This window comes from Pinus tabuliformis, chromosome 8 (assembly GCF_031772625.1).
Source record: "Pinus tabuliformis cultivar Carrire ecotype Pingquan chromosome 8, CPIR1, whole genome shotgun sequence".
Classification (NCBI taxonomy): domain Eukaryota; kingdom Viridiplantae; phylum Streptophyta; class Pinopsida; order Pinales; family Pinaceae; genus Pinus; species Pinus tabuliformis.
In genome coordinates, this window is record NC_142294.1 from 2048961111 (window position 1) to 2048977415 (window position 16305).

Consider the following 16305-nt stretch of genomic DNA (forward strand, 5'->3'; position numbering starts at 1 on the left):
AGGTTATGATGATGAGGTGGCGGAGGAATTCCTGCGAGCTTTGAAGCCAAAATTGAAAACGCTGGCCGTTGTAAATTTCAGGGGTTTGAATCTCAGACTCACCCCACAGTTCATCAGCAGAGTCACTGATCTCCCAGTGGGGGTACCGTGGGATAAGGAGGAGAGAAAACTAGGCCAGAAGGCTAAAAAGGAGTTCTTTTTACCGGAGGAGCAATTCTCAGAGGATAAGAACGGGGTTCACAGAGCTAGCCTACAGCCACTTTGGAGTGAGGTTAGCCTCCAAATTATGAAATATATCACGTGCGAAGGACGATTCAGCATCGTATATGGGTACCATTTCCAGCTGCTCACAGAACTGAGGCACCAAATGGACCTACCTTCAGAAAACAAGCTAAGTATTCCTTACTTCCTCCTGCAGTCCATGACTGAATGTGCCACCAAATTATGAGAGGGCACGCCAGACCAGGTAGCTCATCATGGGCTCATTAAGCTCCTCGTGGAGGATGCACTCCACACATACACTGTCCCTCTCTCGTGGGAAGCCTTTAGGAATCTAACTAAGGATGGCGACATCAAAATGTTGACCGAGGAGCTCACTTCCTCGAGCAGCGAGGAGAAGGAGCCAATACACACAGAGAAGAAAGGGAAAGGCCAAGAAACCGCAGCCAAAGCATCGAAGAAAGAACAAAAGGGGAAGCAAGAGAAACACTAGGTGGCCAAAAAGGAGGATGACAAATCCACATTGACACCCAGGGAGAAAAGGTTACAGAGTAGGGTGGAAAGGACTGAACAAGTCCACGTCAGTAAAGGCACCTCGAAAGCAGCCTCAGCCAAGTCAAAAGGCAAAGCACCCTCAACCAAACAGGCTAAAACAGTGCCACCTGTTTCTACAGGAAAACCAAAAACGGCTTCTACAGGAAGCCAGAAATCAGCCGCTACAGGGCCTTCTACAGGAAGCCCTGAGAAAGGAAAACCAAAGGAGAAGACAACCGAAATTCTTGCAAGGGAGGCAGCAGCCATGCTGGCCACCCTTAGTACCCCTCCCAAGCTGAAGGAAAAACGCAAGAGGGAGATCCCTCTGTATTTCAAAGCCAGGAGAAGTGTGAGAATCAAAACAGGCAGGCCCCAACCTCCATCCAGCAGCCCAATTACTATAGAAGACACCCCTACCTCGCCAAGGGAGAGGTCCCCCTCAAAAATATCAGTCACTTATGAGCGGGGGAGCCCGAAGACAACTGCTTGGAAGGAGAGAATGGACAGGTTGGCTTCAAAAACCCGGCTACAGGATGCTGAGGCCGTTCTACAGGAAACATTGGCCCGGCTCAAGGAGACAGAGAGGATGGAGGGAGAGACACCCACATCACCACTTAGGGAAGATGGAGTAGAGCCACCGAGGGAAGAAGAGAAAGAGCATATTCCGGAACCTAGTCCCCAGCCAAGCTTGAGCTCGTATTATAACTTTTTGGAGGCTGGGAAAATTATTCCACAGAAATTCACAGTGCCGCTTTTCTTTGCGTTGGAGGAAGAGAGAGTGAGAACCCACACGTGGATGAAGATAGCTAAATCAAAAGGAGTGGCAGATATAGGCCCCTTGGAGGAACAACTCAAGGAGGCACGAAGAGAGTTAGCTATGGCCAAACACGTGGCAAACTGCCAGCGGGTATTCCTACAGGAAGAGAATGAGAAACTTAAACTGCAGCTACAGGAACTGAAGAAAGAAAAGGGCACATCATCAGGGGACACTACAGCAGAACATCAAGGCAAAGAAGGACTGCAAGTTGGTCTTGGGGAGCCAACCTCGCATCTACAGGAAAGGGAACTGCAAGCACAAATCGAGCTACAAGCTCTCAAACAGCAGTTGCAGCAAAAAGAGGCACAACTGGCCTGCATGGCCAGTTGGGCCATGGATGCTCTACAATGTAGACAACCGGCCAAATCTTATGGCCTGTACCTACGAGACCAGTGGCTGCAATTTCAAATTAATGCATTGGCACAGAGGGGTGTCTCCCAACTCCAAGACCCCCAGCAGTTCACAGAGTTATGCAATAGCAGTTCATCAGAGGACAAGGCCAAACTATCGGAGTTCTATCTCCATAATTTGGCCCTTCCTAATGTGACTTCATGGGATCCCAACACAGTTGTAGGAGATATGCAGTTGATGGCATTTGCCTCATGGTTGAACCATGAAGAAAAGAGAGCAGCAGAGGTCATAGAGGTCATGGACCGAGAGTTACATGAGCCATTGCTGATTAGAGCAGAGCCAGGGGATCCCGCTGCATTGATATCAGCCCACCAACACTTAGCCACCAACCCTCAAACTTTATTGAAATACATGGATCAGCAGGCTCAGGCCATAGCACATTTCGAGGATATGGAGCGACTATTAGGGGACAACTGTGTTCATGCTTGCACCCGCTGATGGAACACATTGTCCCACAGCCTTAAAATCAGAGAATATCACACTCCAACTCGAATGAGGGAAGCTCTAGCACGGGTGCCCCTCTACAAGAAGTCCATACAGAACCTCCAAGCCAGCTGGATTGGCCTCAAGCTAAGCCCACCTTTGCTTTTAGGATTGATGGAAGGCAGCACAGAAAAAGAAGAACATAAGCAGTGGGAAGAGGTGGAAAGGAAGGCTGGGTTCCATGCCAGTGAGGAGGAGACTACTTCAGAAGCCTGGGATGTGAGGGTGGCGGTGAAAGCAATGAAGGACGAGGAGCTGGATTAGTTGCTCAGGGATGAGCAATCATTTTAGCTGGGGGGGTGATGATGAGCCCCAAATTTGGTAACATTTTGGGCTCATTTGGCCTAACTACCTTTGCTCAATCCCTCATTTTTCATAACTTATGCATCATTTTTTAGTATGTTTATGTCATTTGTACGAATAAGGGTAGTCAGTATTCCTAGGTGGCTAACACGTGCTCATTTCAGTTTTTTTGACACATGATTGGAACAAAACCGAGCAGATAAGGGCCAGGAGACAGCCAAGATGGGGTTGAGGATTCGTAGGAGGGTTGTCCACAGCATTAAATGGCCTTCCTCGGGATCTTCACCCCCAACTCCGAGCTCCAACAGCCACCACAACCGGATCTAGAAGGCAGCCAAACGGATTTTGAGGAAGCAGCTGTTCACTCCCAGTTTGGTCAGCCAAGTCCCATAGATTTAGGAGGCCAGCTTGGGGCCTCGTGATGTATAAATGATAAGGCTTTAGCCTTCGAAAAGGACTTTTTGAAACACTGTTGCACATTCTGCACTACGAGCTGCTAGCTTTGTTTTTGCTCTTTTGTAGCCATCATTGGCATACTTTTTGACTTATGATTATTATTTTTTAATGGGAAGCAGTCAGATTTGATCTCAGTTCTGAGTTTTTAAAAGGAGCCATAGCTCTCGGGGTTGGGCCCAACCTGAGAGCCTAAGGCCTCCTTCTTCTGTATTGATATCTTTTCTTTCAGCAATATGGTTTTCTTTACATGCATTTGAAACGCAGTTTGTTGAGTTAGATTTCTTGGTATGGTTAAGTAGGTCATTGTTAGAAGATAGAGTTGCTCCAGATGTTAGAATAGAGTAAAGAGATTAGAATTGATAAAAGTTCTAGAAAAGGGTTGCCTGCACTCTCATTTTCACCTCTCTCTAGGTGCTGGAATTGCAGACAGTGCTACCCACCAAAAAAACATTAGTTTGCGTACTCATGCAATCTTTGGTGCAATATTTCCATTTGTAGAAGTTATCCATGCGCTCAGACCTCTTGGAATGTTTCTTTGCTTCAGTACCATGCATGATTCTCTTTAGAAATAACGTTGTTGTTCATTGGTTTCATTAAACAGTTAGAATAGGTTAGTAATATTTTGGTTATGTGCAGGACGTGGATGATTTGGTTCAGTTTACACTGTGCAGTGCTACTCCCTCACTCTCTCGTCCTTCTAAGCCTCGTCCAGGCCAACTTCTCATCTCCCAATTAGACCCCTTGTCTCTCAACTACTCTACTGCCCACGACATCCTACCTTTCTTCTCGGCCTTCCACTCCCTCTACCCTCTTTAAGACAAACTAGTTTTCCACATCCTCTCATCACCTCATCTCCCTGTCACTAAGTCATTACAAACCCCTCTCCTATCTCCCTATCCATCCATGCAGCCTTTTCCACTCACCCATCATCCAAAATCCAATCGTAGAACATCCTGTAGGAATTACTGAACATCCTGTAGAAATTCTGAAACATCCTGTAGAACCCCTGCAGACTTCCTGTAGAAGCTCATAAACTCGGTTTTTGGCAGCCAAACTTTGTGAAACTCTCTGGAAGGGTGTTAGGGACCCCTTAGACCCTCTCTGAACCTTCCCAACCTTTTCCAAGCCCTTCTCCTCCTTGATCCACCTCTGCACAGTAAAAAGCTAGTTAAAAGCACATGCATGATAATTCTAATAACTGAAACAAAAATACAAAAAATGTTTTCTTCAGATAGAGGTAGTCTAGACACATGCATTTTACCTTCATAGAAGTAATGGCATCTCTTTCAGTAGTTTGCATTTCCATCTCTGCATCAGTAAGACTAGTTGGCAGAATTAGGGTTTGCTAGGGTTTGCGTTTCTTGTTGGCTTTCAGTTCCTTTCTGCAAGTAGATTAGCTTCCTTTGAGTTAGCTTTCGTCCATCAGTTAAAAAGCTTCTTCTAAGAGCTCATAGGAGTTGGCTTGAGCCCCTAGCGGACTTGTGCTAGCTAACCAAGTGACAGCTGCGGCAAGAGCTAGTACTTGTGCATACAGCACCGTCACTTCCAAGTTTGTTACGAACTACCGGGTTGATAAAACTAAAGAAGGAAGCTCCAAGAGTTGTAGCATTATTGCTACAATACTGGAGCCCACCAGATGGACTGATCCAAGGAGATATTATAGCCACTATTCGCAACTAGGCTCGGAACCCATTTAAAAGCAAGATTTTAAACTCCTTATGGAAGCTTATTCCAAGCTTTCTCATGTGGACAATATGGAAGGAGAGAAATCGGCGAATCTTCAAGGACCAATCCTCGCCCTTGGAAACTCTTTGGAACATTGTATGTCAAAATATTAGGGAAACTTTACTTCTTCAAACATGGCATGAGGAGGACTTTCCCTCCCTCCCTCAGGAACAAAACATATGGGCAAACTGGAACCTTCAGTGGAATCAAGAATTGATAGTCAAAGGAAAAACTCCAGCAAAGAGTAGGACACCTGATAAGTGGCTTCCTCCTCCCAGTCACATGTTCCAGCTAAACTTTGATGGAGCCTTGAAAGGAAATCCAGGCAAAGTAGGATTTGGGCAATATTTAGAGATCATAAGGGAGCTCCCCTTCTAACCTACTTAGGTTCAAATTAATGGGAAACTAATAACTCGACAGAATTAGAAGGACTATGGCAAGGACTCCTTCTAGCTCAAAATCATGGTTTTTTTCCACTTGTTATAGAAGGCGACTCGCAGATCCTTATAAATATGGTCAGCAAAATTTTGCAAGGAACACCTTCAAGCAAAGTGAGCAACAGTTAGAGAATGGCAAGTCGGCTAGAACTTATTGAAATCTGGCTCTCTTCCCACAAAGCGGTCAATCTCAAGCACATACGTAAGAATGGAAATAAAGTGGTTTACATATTGGCTAATATAGGAGTGGAAAGTGGGAGGGATCTCCATACAAGTTCGCTTTCTATGCTAGCCACTGAACACCAGTTATTGGAATATAAGGAACTGGTGAAGAGTGAAATGGCACAGGAAGAAGAAGCGCACCCAGATGTGGGTGGACACTGAGAGCCTTAATGACGAGCTGATGGATTGACGGTGTTCATACTAACTAGATGGTGGCCAGCGCACCATCCCAAGTTCACTTGAGGCGAATGTAGGCTCGCCTACATGAAGCGTTTAATGGCCACTCAGGCCGAGAATCGGATGTAGTATGCATTAACATGGAGTCCTTCAACCCTTCAGTTTTCCCTCCCTCCCTCAACATTTTCCCGCTCTGAGCCAGAAATCCCTACAGCAGAACTGTTACCTGGAGCCGCTTTGGCTTCTGTGTTGTATCGACCTTGGAAATGGGCATCATTAATCCCACTCCAGGCATTAGCCTTTGAATCCTATCCAGTCGCCCTCTATTCAATCTCTGCTATCCTTCTCGGCTTCCTATTCTGCTGAACTCCATTCCCACCACAGTGATATGATCTGTCACCATATGAGGAGCCGTAGGGGTGGTACCCGAGGTGGTAGCACTCACCCATATGTGGTGCAAAGCTCTAAACCTACCTCAACACCTCCTCCCCAGGAAAATTCTCCCCCTCCCAGCTTGCCCCACAAACATTATCCCCATACTCGCAGTGGCCGGGGTCATGTGCAGGCTTCAATCGCCAAGCATAGAGATTTCAGGCTTCATACAACCACTTTTCCTTTGCACCCCAATTCGGTCCCTCACTCGACTCAATTAAGGTTCTAGAGCAACCTGAATAGGCCCATCATAATTGCTAATGTTACCATTGCTTTCTCAAAAGCAAATGATCAGCCAATTCTCCTGTGCGAAACTCTGAAGTGCAACCTCAGGAGGTATGCAGTCATGGAGTTGGTCGTGGCTTTGAGCAGCTCCTGACGGAAGAAGGCAAGGGAACTTGGCATGGCAGACTGCATGCGGAAGGTGAAGACGCTGACGACATTCAACAACCAGGTGGCAGCTCAGTCGGAGCTTCAATCTCAATGGAATAGCCAGCAGTTTGAGCGGCACCCTTCCTGCGAGGGAGCCAATAGGTGGCAAGGCGGAAGGCGACGTGGCGGAGGAGGACGAGGAATGGTATTGGTATGCTTGCCACATTGTTGAGGATACTCCTGACCAGGATGAACCCAAGTGAAGCTACATGGCATCTGCTGCCACCCTTGCGCCAGCTCAGGTTTCTGCTGTTGATGGGTTTGGTCCAGTCACTTTTTGTTTTGATTTTTGTCTACATGATAGGCAGTAATGTCATATTTTCAACTGCATCAGATGGTGTTGTGTCAAAACTTTCTTCTAGTTTCTTCGGTGTTGGGTCCAGGTCATATGTTTGGTTTTTTGCTATGTCAAACTGGTTTCCCCAAATATGGGGTAGTTTTGATACTCATGATGAACTTTGCTGATATCGGTTGAGGTTGAGGCCTCTTTGTAATTTTATTTTTTGTTCCTTTAAGTAGAATTAGCCTTACACGAAAAAAAAAAAAAAAAAAAAAAAAAAAAAAAAAAAAAAAAAAAAAAAAAAACATGGTTACATGCTTTGTAAAGATTTATTTAACTAAAAAAAGATATTATTTGTTTGACTCTCATATTTTGTTGACCTTATGCAGTGAGATGGTGATTTATTGGACCTTTGGAAAATAAAACCTAGGTGACCTAATGGAACCTCAAGTGAATGAATTTCAAGTGGATTTGACTGATCTAAAATATGATGAAATGAGCCTTCATGGTCAATGGATAGCCAGAAAGACACATGTAGGTGGGCTAGCAAATATAAACTTTTGAGAGGGGAAAGTGATTTTGGATTTTGGGCTACCATCAGTGAACAAATTTTTTCATGATGACCTAAGTGGAATGTAAAAAATTTCAAATGGGACTCTAATATGATATAAAAGAGGGATTTTGATCAATGGTGGCAGTATGCAAATACTGACTCTAACACTCCCAACCAGAACTCCATGGAACCAAGAAAAAATCAAGGCCAACAACCCCTCAGAGCCACCGAGCACCCATAATGACTAGGGTTCACAGAAAACAAAGCACCAAGCTCTAAAATCACCATAGTACATTCTAGAGTCCAACCTGAGACTCATTGGTGCCTCTACTACCCGATTTAGTTCTCTGAGTCCATCATGAATTAATCCCTAGAATAATAATCATCATCCCCTCAATAAATGCCTCTTGAATGCATAATAATAATAGGAACCTACACTTCCTTTATAAATGGATGGACTTTACTTGGCCAAGTGGCACTCCCTTAAGCCTCCTGGGCACCAAGGTGCAAACCCCTCAAAACTCAATAGATTCCTTTTATCTCTGGAGTTTCTCCCCCAACACTCTCTCTGTGGAATGGGCTCCGCAACCAACTTTATTTTATTACTATTATAATATTTGTACAGAAATAATTAGAATTTGGCTCTGAGGTCACTTAACCATCTGAGGCATATAAATTTGGGCACACTAGCCCTATAATTTATTTTAATATGGCTATATGGGCACACACGACTCATAACGTAAAGTCAGGCTCAATAACATATCATAACATGTATCTATCTCACCAGCCTAAATATCACTCATACATTATTTACACAAGCGCTTTGGCCTTATTTAGATCATAACTCTGCCCACTCGGCCCACTGAGCTAGCCATGTGGATAATTTTAGATACACCCGAGTAAATAGTATCTCTACAATATGAATATGCTGCCATGGAATCTCAAAATCTATGTCCTCTTCCTTGGCTTCCTCTTCGGGGTTGCTCCATGCTTTCAATTCCCTTTGCATAACAACTGGATCACGATGTTCTTTCCCCATGCCAACAAGGATGCACTTCCAACATCATCAACATCAACATCAACATCATACCTTGTAAGAGTTGATGGAATGCTAACTCCATGACTGTTTGAGCCCTAAACCATAGCCCCCTGAGCTTCTTCAAATCTCACATAAACATTATACATCCAATTCAATGCAGTTAATTGAATAACCACACCATATCTAGTTATAGAGTCCAACCCAAGACTCCTTGGTTAATTAGTAATTGGAGCCATTCAGGCTCATAAAATCAAGGAAATAAGCCATAAAAATAGGATGCATCATTTCATGTGGTTAATTGAATAACCACACCTTAGTCAGTTAGAGAGCCCAACCCCAGGTCTCACTTCTTACTTAGCAAATTCCAAGGTCCATGCTCTAAGACTCCCTGACTGATTAGTCTCGAAGACTGAATAACTTGATGACTGAATGACCCACTGAATCTCTCTCTCCCTTGAGATACTCCAAGGTCTTAACATATAGCTACAATATTCATCAAATAAACAAATATGTTATTCTCATGCCTATATCATAAGTATTGTATTCATAAAAATTCCAATTAATAACTAAGCACACATAGTCATAATACAAAAGAAGACAACAAAACACTTATCTGCAAGAGTTGATATGATCTTAGCTTCATGGGAAGCTATTCACCCATTAACGGGTACATACTCAATGTCCTACATTGGCCAGGGTACTAAGCCAAAACAACCTCCATGTTACTTCTTTTCCTAGGGCTCTAGGTACCTTTCAGGCTCTTAAATAATTGTCTTTGCAATCCAGCATATTAATTCATGTTTTCTAATTGCAATCACCCTTTAGGGCTCAGGAATCCCCTTTTCTGATCAACATCTCCTTGAGCAATCCATTTTTCCAAGGCCTTCAAGAGCATAGGCCTACAAATTATTTATCCCATATGGTTGTTGTCTTGACAACTACATAATCAACAACACAACAACCTTTATTAGATTCTCATAGTATCTATTGCATATATATCACAACATTTTGTTGTCAAACAATATGCAACCAACACACACATGAAAAGAGTTGTATGTGTGTGTGTCTATTTGTGCATTTACAACACACACACTTATATATCAGATTCAATTTCAGAGGATACAACAACAATGGGAAGGTTAAAGAAATTGTCCTATTCAATTTCTTTCATAGTGGGAAGTCCATAACATGGTTGTCTATTCAAATTTAACAGTCACCTATTCTTCACATAGTTGTTACTATTACAATTATACTTTTACTTACTGTCACATCCTATTGGAAACTAGTTATCCAAGTCTTTTTTATGCAACTCCCTTGTCACTATTACAAGTCATCATGGTACTGTAACTTTCTAGGATGTTCTCTCCAACATTTCCTAGTCATATTCTAATTTTGGGTTTACCATAATGAAATTATAGTCAATAGTTTTCCATTCACTACCCACTTATCAATTTTTTATTCTTGGGCTGAAAATATTTCCCTCCAGAAGCCTTAGGTAAACTGCGCATTTTCTAACACATGTAGCTTTTTGGAAGCTTTTGTCCCAAAATTCTCATCCAAATTTAAATTCTATGTTTTCTTGGATATTCTCCTCATAAATAGTTACCTATTGAATATTCATTTTCATCATTCTAACACCACGGGAAAAAGTTATTCTCTCTAGAATTATACATCCCGTTAGCCTCTTTCTTCCCATTTAAAGCACTTGTAGCTTTCTCTCAATTTTTTCCAAAACTCTAGTCCTCCTATTAAAATTCTAGGAAGATAATCACATTTTGCTCATTTTCTTTTTTTACTGATCATATATACAAATTTTATTTACGAGCTGAAAGCTATTGCCCTTTAAAATTCAGAAGGTTTTTCCTCATTCCTTATATATCTAAAAACTCAAAATCTGCCTATTGTTAGTAAGCCTGTAATTGCCTTTGTTCCAACAGATAGCTAATTTTTCATCGCATATAGACCCATTTACTAACTTAATAATTATTCCTTTTTCTTCTCATGTTGCCTCCATTTTTCCTCCATGTGGCCAATGGACTAGTCACATATGACTAGATTGTGGCCATAGACATTTTTCATAAGATATTAAAAATGCGCTCGTAGCCTTTCCATGAATGGGCTTGTGGTTTTGTCTAGGCCTCCAAATATATATATATATATCTATATATATCTATATATATATATATATATATATATATATATATACATATACATATACATATACATATACATATACATATATATATGAAAATAACAAAAATATGGGAACATAACTCAACTATGAATGGGCTCGTGGTTCTGGCCATACCCCATGTATCCACCATATAAGAAAGTAATATAATTTTTTTAAAACATATCAATCTTTAGTTTCCCCTAGAAGAATCACATATATATGTATGTATGTATGTACATACATACATACGTACATACATACATACATACATACATACATACATATATTAAAAATCCATATGTGGGCATATCACCCACTACCATATAAATAATTTTTAATTAAAACAAAGGGCCCACACCTTCATTGAATCCAATGGTGGTGTTATCACTGAAAAGTCTGTTGTAAAAAATTTTAGCTTAGCTTAAAGACAGGGTGTTTTCGCAGCGCATAAATCCGTTAGCAGTTTAGCAGCGCCATCTGTTTTAGTGATTTCGTAGCGAAAACACTGACCTTGCATTGGCTGCGCTGCGAAATTGGGAAATGACAGATATTTAAGGGAAACTTCTAGAAGCACTACAGAAAGCTGCACATGTGGCATTGGCAAGCTGCCCTCCAAATTGCCCAATTGCTCATATAGAACGAACCATTTCTACAGTACTTAGAAAGGTGGTACGGAAGTACAGTAGCAAACGGCCAGAAGTTATTGTAATGGCTATGGAAAATATTTCTGGTGTCACTACTAAAGAGTTAAAGTTAGAAAGATCCAGAAAAGACCACAAAGTTCTTGGGAGCTTTGATGATAGTGTGCCAAAAATTACATCTTTGCAAGGTGTGAAAAAAAATCATCAATGGAAGCATCAACAACTTCTAAACAAAATTCTAATAGTCAACTAATAATTGATCATTTATCTCCGTCAGTGCCTTCTATAACATTGTCTGACATATCAAAAGTTTCAAATGCGAAATCTGCTGTTGGAGTTTCTCAGGTTCCCACTGAAACATTGAATGTAGACTTGTCAGTTATATCTCCAACTAAGAAGCGTGGGAATATGGAAAATAGGTTTAAAACAGAGAAGGAAAAGGTAATCTGGGAAGAGATTTCGGCATCTTTGTTCAAGCATGGAATTGATCGTGGTCCAGACCAGTGTAAATCTCTATGGACATCACTGATTACAAAGTATGAGAGTCTTCTCCGAGGAGAGAAAAACATCATCAGATCTTTGTATTGAGGAGCGGATGAAAATAGCCCTTGATGGCATTATAATTGCAAGTGTGGATCCATGCCCACGTAATGTTGAACTTGGTCAAAACATTAAAATTGCTCTTGATTTTTATGTGCAGTAGCAAAGAATGCGGTATTAACTTCCATGATCGACAAGTGTTGCTGCAGTCCATGATGGTTATGTTCTTCAGAAGGCTATGGTGTCTTCTCCCATTGGCGGGGAGGTTTTAGCTGACTGGCTTATGAGGTTTTTGGAGAGTAAAGGGATTTTCATATGGAAAAGATTGATAATTTAGGGCATTCACTTCGCGGGTTTCCCCAGATGGTTATCGAGAATATAAATAAGTGGGACGTGGATATACGCCGAGAATTGTTTAGCAGTATTCTGCTTGCTGGTGGCACGGCATCAATGCAAATTGCAGATGAAGAGAACCGTGCAGCATTTGGAAATGTTACAGCGTTTCAACCGGATTTTGTTCTATTCTTTGATTGTCCCGAGGAAGAGATGTGAGGTGGCTTCTGAATAGGAACCAAGGCCGAGCTGATGACAATTGGATCATCAATCATAAAGTAAATTTCAACAGCTGGTGGCGTGAAGGAAGACATTCAAGGGCTAATATTTATGTGTAACTCGAAAACAAAGGAGGACTGTTTCCGTTATCGTGTTTTTGGGTTGCCTAAGGCGCACAAAGAACTTGTTGAGAAGGTAATGAATGGGATGCGACTCTTTTTGTATGACTTTGCATGATGGCAAATTCTTACACCTGCCAGTTGTGGATAGAGATGGATTCGTTGTGGACCTGTATAGACGTGTTGCAAATTTTCAATGCAACAGTAATTCCACAGAGGACGCCTCTGGAACCAGTTACTCTGCTGGAAACCAGATGGATACAAGAATTGGTGTTGGAAATGAAGACTGGTTGTTTTGTCAGTGAGATGGTACAGGTGGAGACCGTTGCCCAATTTGGTGTTGTCTTCCTTCTTTTTGCCCTAGGTCTAGAATTTTCTTCAAAAAAGCTTCGAGTTGGATTCGTTGCTGTTTTGGGAAGTCTGCTTCAAATCTTGCTTTTCATGTGTTTCTGTGGCATTACTGCTTTGCTATGTGGGGCAAAATCTTCAGAAGGTGTCTTTGTGGGTGCTTTCCTGTCAATGTCATCAACGGCAGTGGTTTTGAAGTTTTTAATGGAACGAAATAGTGTCAACGCCCTTCATGGCCAAGTCACAGTTGGAACGCTTATTCTGCAGGACTGTGCTGTTGGGTTACTATTTGCGTTGCTACCTGTTTTGGGTGGAAGCAGTGGACTTTTGCAAGGGATAATGTCAATGATGAAATCGTTAGTAGTATTGTCCATGTTCTTGACAGCTACAAGCATATTATCTTGGTCTTTTGTTCCCCGATTTCTGAAGCTAATGATAGGCCTCTCTTCTCAGACAAATGAACTCTACCAGCTGGCCTCGGTTGCCTTCTGCCTGCTAGTGGCTTGGTGCAGTGACAAGTTAGGTCTGAGCCTTGAACTGGGTTCATTTGCAGCAGGAGTTATGATATCAACCACAGATTTCGCTCATCATACACTTGAGCAAGTTGAACCCATACGTAATCTCTTTGCAGCACTCTTCCTTTGTAGCATTGGAATGCTTATTCATGTTCAGTTTCTCTGGAACCATGTGGATATTTTGCTAGCATCTGTGATTCTGGTGATTATTGCAAAGACCGTTGTGGTTACTATCGTTGTGAAGGGCTTTGGTTACAGCATTAGGACGGCTTTCTTTGTTGGTATGTCCCTGGCTCAGATTGGAGAGTTTGCTTTTGTTCTCTTAAGTCGTGTATCCAATCTTCATCTGATTGAGGGAAAATTGTATCTCTTGCTGCTGGGATTAGTGGCATTGTATTTGCTTGTCTTGGGCAGCCGGTTATTACTGGATACTTACTTGCAGGGTCAATTAAAGAATGGTCTTCAGACTGTAAGGAAAGGAATATGATGTAAGACAAAAAATAATTGGAGCCAGATGGGACATTCTCTATGTCCAATTCCATTGCAGGGTGACATTTTTGAGTGGGAGGCTCGTTCTGAACTTTGAAGACTAGATAAACGCATAAGAGGACTGCGTGAGTAAACTTTTCAAGGAGATCGAGAATCCATGCCAGTTTTGTTTGGAACAAGCATTGGTTATACAGCTTAGGTTGCTGTTTGCGTCTAAGTTACCGGAAACTCCTGAAGACTTTTCCGGAAACGCGGATCCCCGTTTCCGATACATAAACGGATACGATTCTTGTCCGAAACGCTGTAAAAACGTTTTTGTGCCGTTTCAAAAAATCAGAAACTTTAGATTTGGAATTGGATACGTTTCCAAGGGATTTAAATTTTTTTGGATCCGTTTCCGGTAAAACGGATCCACGAAAATTGTGATCAGAATCCACCCTTAAAATGTTAAAAAGCTTGAAAATTTGCATAGCCATAAATAAATAATAAAAATGAAGAAATCAGATTTGCAAATAAACTCACTATAAACAGAGTCTCATAAAATCTTTTCTAAATATTTAGAAACAACGACACTCCATATATTTATCAAAAATTCTTACTAAGAAAAAGATAGATGTTCAAAAATGCAAATAAAGGGGTTTGATGAATGTCTTTGTAAAGAGATTTATTTGAGTGATTAATTTTCTTTTTGGTTAAGGTTTTGTTAATTGTCATTGATTTTGCTTTTGATTTCATAAATCCCTCCAATATAACAAATCTTCTCTAGCCAGTCTTGTGCCTGCATATAGTCACGAGACCAAGCTGACATTGAGAAGATTGAAATGTTCAGATAGGTCTTGATGGAATATCCCAATGATCCCATGGGCCTTTTAATTGTCATGCAAGGAAGATAGATATCATCTGCCATGCATGACACGTTCTTTGAAGGAGTTGGACCCGAAAGCACAAAGGCTATTGCATTTCTGATTACATTATTAATGATGATGATAATATGTTGAATGTTATAATAATCACTAATGATGATGACAATGTTTATGTTGAATTGATGATGATGATTTGTTTATGTTGAATTCAAGACGATGACTATGCATTTTTAGATATAGATTCTAGATTCTAAAAGATGAATGGTAATATATATATATATATATATATATATATATATATATATATATGCATGCCGTTTCCTTGCCGTATCGTATCCTCATATTTTGAAAATTTGTCGTATCTGTTTCAAACCCCGTATCCGTATCCGTTCCCGTATCTGTTTCAGTGCAACTTAGGTTTGCGTTGCAAAGAATGAAGGGTAACTTGATTTGGAAATAGGAGTTAAGTGAAAACATGGATGACTCAACTAGTAATTCAATCTCATGCACGAGTCCAGAGCTAAGAAATGTTAAGGGAAAGAATTTGGCATCTAGAAAATCTTTTTTTTTTTGGTTGCATCATTTCCTAAAGCTCTTTTGCAGAATGCGGTTGCGCCTTTCATTTCTTTGAAGCAAGTCAAAGTAACAAGAGAAAATACAGGTCATTTTGTTTCTTTCTATTGAAAGTTGCAGTTTTAGAGGTGGTACAAAGGACTTCTGAAACAAAATTTCCAGTAGTATGGAGGGGTAGACTTAGGTTGCTTAAATGCCCACCTTTTAGCTGGTTGCAGAGGTGGACTCCATTCAGACTTCTTGCTAAGAGCACACAGGAATTCTCAAGGCCAGTGTTGTTTCTTTCAATTGCTACCACATTTCTGGGTCAGTCCAAGGATTGTGACATGTCTGCAGATTCTCAAGCAAATCATTTACCAACTACAGATTCATTTGCTACGGAACAAATAGAGGTTGTTGACAGCAGTTTCGTAGCGCGCTACGAAACTGCTGTAGGTGATGTTTTCCATGCAGAATAAACAGTTTGACCAGGAATATTAGAAGAGAGACACCTGTACATCAATACAGCTTACAGCTTATCTGGAGACATGGTATTTGGTAGCAGCGTTCAATACTTTGAGTTATTAAAGATTTGGGAACATGCTGCTACATTTTCGGAGAATGTTGGGAGACAGAGACCGTATAAACAGAGCACATCTTTTGGTCAATTAATGAGCCATCATCGCTTTCAAGCATCCAAGGTTAGCTGGTTTATTGCATCTTTAGCTCAGTCATCTCAGCCTAACTGAAGGAGGACAGCTGTCAAGGATCCAAGAAGAATCATGTACGAGGAGAATGGAATTAGTGTTTTAGTTTGATTAGGATTTTGTGTAATTACAGCTCAGCACTTTTGTAATTAATGAATTAGTTAAATAGCATATAGGAGTAGTTAATAGAGCCTTTGAGCTCGCTCTAGTGAGGGAATAGTGTGTTCCTATATATGGATCAGGGATGAATGTAAAAGGGGTTGGAGATTTATGAAAAAACAGAGTT

At 41.2% G+C, this 16305-nt stretch overlaps 1 pseudogene; it reads left to right on the forward strand.

Moving 5' to 3' along the window:
• The first annotated feature begins 12698 nt into the window (after positions 1-12698).
• LOC149244686 (K(+) efflux antiporter 5 pseudogene) lies at positions 12699-13895 on the forward strand (annotated as a pseudogene).
• The last annotated feature ends 2410 nt before the right edge of the window (positions 13896-16305 follow it).